Source organism: Lonchura striata, chromosome 7 (genome assembly GCF_050655825.1).
Source record: "Lonchura striata isolate lonStrDom1 chromosome 7, ASM5065582v1, whole genome shotgun sequence".
NCBI classification, from domain to species: Eukaryota; Metazoa; Chordata; class Aves; order Passeriformes; family Estrildidae; genus Lonchura; species Lonchura striata.
In genome coordinates, this window is record NC_140709.1 from 3,401,071 (window position 1) to 3,410,914 (window position 9,844).

Consider the following 9,844-nt stretch of genomic DNA (forward strand, 5'->3'; position numbering starts at 1 on the left):
GTTAATGCTGACAGGAAAAGAGCACAAGAGAGCTTGCTAAATTACTGCTCAGTCAGGCACTAGGAATTCCTGAGTGGCTAACTCCTGAGCAAAACCTGCAGCAAGGAGACAAGGAGAAAAAAAAAAGAAAAAGAAAAAAAAAAAAAAAAAAAAAAAAGAGGAAGAAAGAAGAAGGGGGGAAAAAAGAAAGGAAAAAAAGCAAAAGTGGTTGAAAAAAGAAACTTTATTGTCAAATGCAACAAAACAAACGAATACTAAAGGTTTGTCATGTTAGTAATGCACCTACTCATAAATCATATGGATTTTAATCATACCTGCCACCTCAGCCTGCTTCTCCCCTGAGAAATTGTTTTCTTTTTGCTCCCTCCTTCACTCGCTTTCAATTATCTGGAAGCTGTTTCTCCTGTTTATTTATTTATCTAAAGTTCACATACAGTATGCATGCACAAATTTCCTCTGGGGGCCTGAGCCCAGGCAGATCATACAGGGATGCGGTGGAGCGTGGCAGCTAAACATCTCAGATGAATGTACTCAGCCTCCAAAACCTGCTTTGGACCACGGTGACAAGAGGAGGGGAGGACAGAAAGTAATTAGTGTGTGTACAATGATGGATTATGGCTTAATATTCAGGCATTTCACCTTTGCACTGCTATAGGTAGGCCCACAAGATGACAAACCAAGTCCACGTTCTTGCCAGTGAGGGGAAAAATAGGAGAAAAGGTGTTTGTGTGTGTGGGGGGGGGGAAACCCCGCAGGATTTTCACTGTCCTCTGTTCAGTGAATAAATTGCCTTGGTTGTTTTAGTTAGCTTTCAGACCTTTTACAGTTTGGAAAATGCCAGATATATGCACATATGCATCCGTGAGAAACCTGAGGGGCAGCTGCTCGGCGAATTTCTGACAAGCTGGCACAATATTGTTTTTATGTCTCACAGCTTCTAAATGTAACTTTAGTACTACGGAGCAACTCACTCTTTCAAATTTTAAGGAGAGAGTGAACTGCCAGTGACCTTTTCTCAGCTCTGGGAGGTGAATGTACAGCACAGATCCATCATCAGAGGAAGAGCTTATAGACAACTTTAAGAAAAAAAAAGGCATCACCTTTGCAAGCCAGGTTGAAGGAAAAATAGATGAGAATTTCAGTAAGGAGTTACAACTACAGGTTAAATAGAGTTTTAACTCTAAAAATGAGTTTAGAGTCTAACTGAAGCTCTGGATGTGTATTAGGTCTATTGTAGCTTTTTCAGGAATGTTTGAAACTATAGTTGCTATGCAGGATATTGCTCAATTAAAGGAACATCTAGACAGCTCTCCCATTTGGAACACTTTTAGAAATTAAATGGATCACATGCAGTTTGACATTTTGCAAAATAAAAGGATAATTGGGGCACAGTATTGTTTTTGCCTTTTAAAGAGAAGAGTCAAGCTCACCCCGTGAAGCTTAGCTGGAACCAGGACCTGGAATCTGGGTCCAGATTTCTTCCCCTCACTGCTTTCTCAGAAAACTACTGATGCTCCAGTTAACCCTTGCAGCACCACACACTTCCCACTGGATTTTTAATACACCTCCAGTCTGATATTTTGAATTAAATAAGTCAGAACTTATTTTGTCAAATTCATGTGAGGGGCAGATTCTTAGGTCTAATATTTCCCTCTGAAGTCCACGACCTGGTTATGAAACAAGTCCCGTGCTTCATGTCCCTTGAATAAAGAGTTTTTGGAGGAATTCAGCTACCTGCCAATGTGAGGTGTGGGATAAGAGTTGGTTTCTCAGAACCCCCACCCTCCTCTGCAAAAGCCAAGCAGCTCACAGACCTTTACACCTTTTTTTGTTCCCGTGCAAACTCTGCCAAAATGAGAAAACCTTGAGATTGAGGGGTTTCTGGTGTTCTGTGGTACTTCAGCCCTCTCACATAAATCAAGTTCGTGCTGTGGTCAGAGCAGATTGTTCACCAACTGAGGAGCCACAAACACTTATGTTTGTGCCATCTTTTAAACATTTCAACAACCTCGTTAAATGTTGTCGCATAAGCTAAAAATTAACCGTGAAGACACACTTTTCCTCACATCCACTACAGCTGAGCCTGAAACCAAATCCCAGATGTTCCCAACAAAAGCCATCTTGAATCACTGCTTTCCAGAAGAGTGCTTCAAGGAAATCCGAGGAGGTGTCCCTTGTCCTGATTTCATGGACACTGCCAGGGGCTGCAGCGGCATTGAGGGACCTTCAGTCCAACCCACCAGGGACCTTCAGTCCCACCCACCAGGGACATTTAGTCCAACTCAGGACAGCCACTGTCATGTGTCCATACAAGAAAAGACTTTGGGGTGATCTAATTTCAGCCTTACAGTACCTGAAGGAAACCTACAAGAAAGATGGAGGGACAGGAGTGATAGGACAGGGAAGAACATCTTCAAACTGAAAGAAAGAAGGTTTAGATTAGATATTAGGAAAAAAACTTCTGCTCTGTGAGGATGGTGAGGCTCTGGCACAGGGTGCTCAGAGAAGCTGTGGCTGCCCCTGGATCACTGGAAGTGTCAAAGGCCAGGTCGGACATTGGATCTTGGAGCAACCTGGGATAGTGGAAGGTTTCCCTGCCCATGGCAGGGGTGAACTAGATGAGCAAAGAGTCTGTTTCCCCCTGTCTCTCTGAATTACCTGAGCCAGAACATATCACAGGTGGTTTCCTGTGATCATAACTTAGTTTTTAAATGCCGTGAGCATTTTCTGACTGTGGCTTCTCCCACCTGAAGATCAAAGCCCTGGATGTGTACAGTTCACCCAGAAATGCCATCTTCCTTAGTATAAACGACATATTGCACATTTGGTACAACTTTAATTTCATTTTGTATTTTCATTTGCAGTCTCAGATATCAAAGAAAGCCAAACTGACAAAAGCCAGCTTGTAAACCCAGTGAAGTGGAGTTTTCCACAGTTTACAGAAATCAAGCCATAATCAACTTTATTTAAACCTCTGAGTGCATAAAAGGCTGCAGGTTGTCAGAATAAGACAGAAGCACAGAATCATAGAATTGCTAAAGTTGGAAAAGTTCCTTAAGATCATTGAGTCCATCCCTTCCCCAGCAGTGCCAAGGCCACCACTGACCCATGTCCCCAAGGGCCACTTCTACACTGCTTTTAAATCCCTCCAGGGATGGGGACTCCACCACTGCCCTGGGCAGGCTGTTCCAATGTCTGACCACCTTAACAGTAAATAAATTTTCCCTAAAATCCACCTAAACCTTCCTTGGCACAACTTTCTGTTGGATATTTCTGTTCCCACCAGTTGCAGTGAACCCTCCTGGTCTGGTGTTCCCCTGCAGGGATGGAGAGTGGGTCTGAGGGATTTATTTCAGCACAGCAGTCACCCACAAACCAACACCCAGACTTAAGTGGGACTTACCTCCACAGGTGTTTCTTCAATCTCATTTTTATTTTGCTATAAGCTCTTCTACCAGCTTGTGCTCCCAATGTCACCATTTTTTGACTGTTTTGTCTTCATGAATTTATAAGGGATTGTAAGTTATCAGTCACACAGATTTTTGCAAAAGAAGCATCTCTAGCAACTAAATGTAATTAAATCATACAGCATGGGACTTTTGTGAGTTACATGGACCTAGATACAGTATAAATACCTCACCCTCAATTTTGTGTTGCTCCAATGTCAGGAATTAATGCCAGAGTTTTGACAGACTGTAAATAAAAACAAACAACAGGCAAAACAAACACACAAAAAATCAAACAAAACCCCCAAGCTCTTTAGTTTGCTTCAGTTTCTCCCAGCCATGCAGCAATGTGAGTTTTCCTTATGGTTGGGGGGAAAAATGAATAGTTACCATGGAAATTGCCACAAATCTTCTTCTTTCAGCCTTCTTCAATCTACAGAGCACGTGTATAAAGACACACATAGAATTTGTCATTAAAGAACTTAGGCAGCAATGGAACTACGTTTTCCCAAGTTTTACAATGTATTTCACAATAATTTTCTCTGCTCTCGTTCTCATTACAGAGGCAATATTAGAATGATAATGACTTACATGCTCTGTCATAGTTTACTACTCTGACCTTTTCAGTATTCTGCCTTTTGAAAGCTTGACAGGGCCACCTCTCCTGCTCACTTTAACATGGCAGAGAGCTGGGACCAGGGAAGGAAGAAGAGAACAGCAACAGACACTCAGCCAAATTCTCTGAAGCTTTCAATAACCTTCCTGTAACTCATCATTTCTGGGGTGTATTTAAACAGATTTCCTGTCTTTCTCCCAACACTCTGTGTCTGTGGAATTGTACTGGTCATCCAGAACAATGGCTTACCCACAGTAGGTGCATTTGGAAGTGAGAGGTCTACATGTCTACACCCACACTTTACTACTTGAATATAAGATTGGCCTTTTGAATTATTCAGCAGCTCAAGAAAAAAGTCAGAGTTTGGTCTCAGATGACCAGATGTCTGTTTTCTCAGCGCATGTAACTTTTTTGTTGGGTTGTTTTTAATGTGCCATCGCAGAACCCAGGCCTGTCCCCTTATGCAACAATTACTTTATTTTGTAGGATAGCAGACTTTTTTTCAGCTTTTTTCAGCTGCATTTCCTGCTGTCAATTCCCCTATAAACCATCAGGGGCATGAAGGAAGCTGCACAGGGTCAGTGCACAACCTGCTGCACGAGTGCAGGGTCACAGGTAGATATGCCTGCATCAAGTGTGGTGTTCCTCCCACTCCTTCATTTCCTAGAACATAAAGAGTCAGAGGAAGATGCTAAAGAGAGTCACTGTCAACTCTCCTTCCCCTTGTGTACCTCTCCTAGTGGTACAAAGCTATATCCTTCTTGAAATGAGGACACGGAATGCCAGGAGCCTTTTAAACCAGTGACGGAGGAAACAGTTGTAGGGATCAAAGAATCACAGAATCACAGGTTGGGAAAGACCTCCAAGGTCATCAAGTCCAACCTTTGATCAAACACCACCCTAACAACTAATCCAGAGCACTGAGGTTTCTGGAAACCCTCCAGGGGCTCCACCAGCTCCCTGGGGACCCCTTGCAATGCCAAATGACCTTTTCAGTGCAGAAATGCTTCCTGCTGTCCAACCACGATGTGCACAGTGAATGAGGTTCTTCATCTCCTGGGATGGTTGCTCCCCATCCCAACCTTTTGCTGTGCAGCACTGAGGAGCAGCCAGGCTGACAGCAACCTTTGCTTTTAGCCATTCAAAGGGAGCTCTCAGCCTCCTGCTGCTCGACCTGACCTCCCTCAAACACTCCCCTGATGCTGCTCCCTGCCTTCTTACAGCTGAGGTGGGGATCAAGCCACTTTCACCCTTTCACATCTCAGTCTCACATCTGTCCTCTCCAATATTACTTGCAGGTGTTTTGAGAAGACCCACACACACTTCAGGCTGACTTTTCCTCTCTTTCCACTGCTGTGAAATAGGCTGCCCTGTACCTTTAGGTCTGCTCCTCGTGTACCCACTTCAATAAAACCCAGGTGTTCCGCCGCTTTCCTGTGGGATCCTATCCCACATGCACAACACCCTGACGCGGTGACGGAAGAGTTAATGATCTCCGAGCCTGCTCGAGGATTATTTAGCACACCAGGTGCCTGCTGCACTCTCACTGGCGAGGAGAGCCTGGGAACAGAGATGAATCAGGGCTGCAGCTGTGTGAGAGAGGGGCCTGGGAGCTGGTGAGACAATCGGGATCTCCCTGGGACTCTCTGCTCTCTCCACAATCACAGGGCATGTGCTGAGCAAGCCCCAGTGGGCCCCACCATCCCAGCAGCACCTTTGTGGCTGCACAGCACTGAGGATCTCACCAGCACCCTCAAAGTCTGCTGGTCCTCAGATTTGGGCAGATGCTCATCAGTGCCCTTTCACCTGTCGCTTGTAAATCCGCTCCACTCAACTACAAACACTTTCCGTGGCTGTAGGAAAATACAAATTTTGCTATGACTTTTCGTCCTTCTTATCTTCACAAGAGTCAGACTTCAAGACACCTAAAAGCTCTTATTGCTCTACTTAGGCCCTCTTCTCCAAGTGCAGCTTCCTTTTCCTTCAAAAACAGTTTGATTTTGGAGTTTTGTGGTGGATTTTATGTTTGTTTGTTTGTTTGTTTTCCTAAACACTGCATTATTTGATACCATAAGTAAGTCCTGAGTTTTTTCATTTCACAGAAGAGTGCATAAGCAGGGGACAACCTGTCCCACGCAGGAATGCAGGGGAGACCCTCACAGGGCACCAGGAAGAGTAACTGGAATTATAAAAATCATGGGACCAGGTGTCTGTCTTAGGTACCAACCTCAGGCACAAGAAACTCAAGAGATGAATCTCAGAACTGTCCCAGGCCAGTGGGACTTCCCATTATCTTTTAATCAGAGCCAGTAGAAATCTATCCTCTGATCCAATCCTGTATGGTTTGATTTGTGCAACTCATAATGTAAACAACAAATAAATCTGTAGGGTTTCAAACAGCTTGTCAAAGAAAGGATATTTTTGATAATGAAAATTATTAAAGGAAAACCAATATGGAAACCACATTGTACCACTCCCAGGAAAGGAAGATTTGGATCCATCTCAGCATCTTTCCTGTGCTTAACTGTATCAGAAAAATCCATAGCAATAAACTCTCAATCTCTCTAAAAGTTTTTCTCTGAATGAGGTAATTCTGGTTTCTCTGGTACATCACCTCTCATCCCAGGGGGTTAAATATGATACACACAATGAAGGCAAGGCAGATGTCCCTTGCACGAGTGGTCTCGTTATAGAGATCTCCATCTACAGCTCCCCTGCCCTGGAGGAAAGAAAAATGAATTCATGTCAAGAAAACTACAAAACTCATTTAGAATCATGGACTGATTTGGACTGGATGGAACCTTAAAGCTCATCTCATTCCAACCCCTTTCCATGGACAGGGACACCTTCCACTACCCCAGGTTGCTCCAAGCCCTGTCCAACCTGGCCTTGGACACTGCCAGGTATGGCATGTCACACTTCATCTCCTCTCTTTCTTTTTCCTTCCCTGACTTATGAAACAAATAATAATTATTATTAAGAAGAAAATCAAAATTAAAAAATACCCAAAAATTCACTCCAGAGGATGAAAGAGCAGAAGAATGATGGCAGAAGTGCCCTGGGATCTGCAGTCCATGCAGGAGACTATACATACTCCTCCCACGTGCAGCTAAATGACATTGCAAACACCCTTTTTTTCCATATGTGATACCCAGAGCAGAGTCACTGCCTCCCCTCTGCCCCACCTGCTGTGACATCAGCTGTTTCTCCCTGCAGAAGTGAGGTAGGTCCTCCCTAAAATGTGCTGTTCCAGCCACTGCTGCTGGCACGGAGTGAAGCATTCATGGTACACCCTAAAGTAATCCCTAAGTGACTCTTACTACCGTGTATCCCATACCCAACTCTTTTTCCTTCTCTGTTCTCTGCTTCATGAGTTTCTTTTCACTTTCCTCAGTGTTTACTGTACTTTGAATAGTTCTGTGGCTACCATCCGTAGGAGAACCATGGGAACTGGCAGGCAATGAATGACTGGCATGCAAAAGGGTTTTTTTGGGTTTTTTCTTTCCCCTTCTTCTTCTACTTCTCCTCCTTGAAAACAACCCTGGCGAGCCATCAGATGAAAAAATCTATTCTTCTGCCAGCTCCTGCCCGGTGCCAGTGTCAGGCTATTTAAAGCTCTCTGAGAAGTGGTTTGAGGAAAGGTAGCACCAAAGCAGCATATCGAGCTGCATCTTTCCCCTTCATATTAAAAAAAAAAAAGAAAATAAAACAGCCCAAACCAGAGGTTGCTGAGCTCTCTTTGCTACCAGGCTTGACTTAAGTTAAACATCCAAGCCCCTGACATAAATGTGCTCTGTAGGAATCTGTAATAAGGTACTGCAGTTAAAACTAGCAACTGCATTTTCGATGCGAGAGCATAATCCTCATTGTTACTGGGGAGCCTGGATCTTGCCACAACAGAGGGGTTTTTGTTATATTACATGCCTACCAACCAAGTCCTTTTCTTTTATAGCTCCCTATGGTAGGGAAGGGGGAAAAGAGTGGATTTAAGTTTCCAGGGAGCTGTCGGCCTTTGTAATAAGGTACATGGCTCACTGCTAGTTCACAAAGGGGGTTAGCACCAGAGCCGCGGTGAACTATTCATCGTGCCAGCGAGCTCAGGTGAACGCGGCGCTCGCAGCCAAGCAGGAACGCTCAGCCCCATTCACCCGGTGGCTGTGTAATGTACCACGAGCTGGAAGCTGTTCAGCGAGCCAGCGGGAAATTCAGGCGTTTAGCGAGCGCTGGAGCCGGAGCTGCTGTGATGGATGGTAACATCCAGACCTCTGGAGCTGCGCGGAGAGGCCGGGCCAGGAGCGATGGAGAGGCTGGGAGTCCCGGGAGGGTGGGATGAGGTGTTCCTCCTCCCGTCCTTCCTGGGAAACTGCAAGAATAAGAGATGAATTTGATTTATTTCCTATTGTGAACTTCGGGGAAAAGCACAAAACTAAGAGCAGAATACACAAACAAAACAAAAGACTTAACCCTAGGGGGGAAGAAAAAAAAGCCTATTCCCTGGGTAGAAATGTGATACTCCCCAGCTTGCCCACTATCAGCACTCTGAGACCCGCTTCCAGCTGCTCTGCATTCTTGGGTTTCATCACTCAAATCTGAATTACAGGAGAGCGTTAAGGCTGCCCGTGCTGCTCCTGCTGTTCCCCTGGTTCCTGGCCACCACCACAGTGATGCAACCTGGACAGGTCAGAGCCCAGGTGGCAGAGAATCACAGAAACTTGGCAGGGCTATCAATCCAGGATCCCAGAGCATACAATACAAAATTTAATTTCTATCAGGATGAAACTGTGTCCAAAATTGGCTAAATAAGAAGTTGTAGCATTTATCCCCTTGAGCTTTTTGGTGCAAGTGGAGAGCAAACCCACCAGCAGCCCTCTGATCCACCCCAGGAGCCCTGAAGAAACAGCAAAGAGAAATTGTCCTATAAACTGCAGCTGATCAAAACCTTTTACCTTGAGATCATAGAATGGTTTGGGTTGAAAGTTAAGTTAAAGATCAACCCCTTCCAAGTCCCCTTCCCATGGGCAGGGATACCTCCTGCTAGACCAGGTTGCTCAAAACCTTTCCAACCTGGCCTTGTTCGGTCACATCCCTCCAGTCACTCTTGACACCTCTGCTTCATTTGACAGCTCATTAAAAATATAAAGATCATGAAAAATAGAAAGTTTGATACAAATTAGTAGTTACAGAAAACATGGCACCCTGCCCTGTATTGAAATTACATCTATTTCATGAAATCAAATAACATATAAGTTGGGGAAACCAAGGCACCCTTGGATGAAAAGGCTTGCAAAGGAGAAATGAGAAATCATTGCTTTTCCATAAAGGGCATTTGGTAGGAGATGATATTCCTTATTTCCACTCAAATGCATTCTTCCCCAGCTGCACACTGCCCAAAGCCACTGTGGTACTCAGGACTGTCAGTGCAGCAGGAGCTCTCAGCGCCAGAGCAAGTCCTGTGGATAAAAGGGCAATAAGCTGCTAAAGGTCTGCCTGAACTTTCTCCCTACCTGCTGCTCTGCAGGCTTTCCCTGTGGACTGGGAAAAGCATCCCTGAGGCTTCAGCATCACCTCTTCATTGATTTGGCATGGCCACCTCTGTCTTCCTAGAAAGAGGGGCAGGGATCACCCCGGCTGCTCATCCCTACTTGAGCTTCCTGCCTCTGCTGCCACAGCTGTCCATCGCTGCCAGCTCACCACAGCATTTCACGAACAGGGCACAGCAAGGAAATCAGACAGTGACCCAGAGCTGGCAGGGCATGGGGGGAGCACAGCTCCAGCCCCGAGC

General features: G+C 45.0%; 1 long non-coding RNA gene across 11 annotated transcripts in view; it reads right to left on the minus strand.

Annotated features, from left to right (window-relative positions):
• Positions 1-204: 204 nt before the first annotated feature.
• The window catches only part of LOC110470605 (uncharacterized), a 120,151-nt gene continuing 110,511 nt past the window's right edge, over positions 205-9,844 (minus strand). For all 11 annotated transcript variants that reach the window (XR_014956460.1, XR_014956465.1, XR_014956462.1 and 8 more), the window contains one exon: positions 205-8,425. This is a non-coding gene — a long non-coding RNA (uncharacterized LOC110470605). The remainder of the gene's footprint in view (positions 8,426-9,844) is intronic.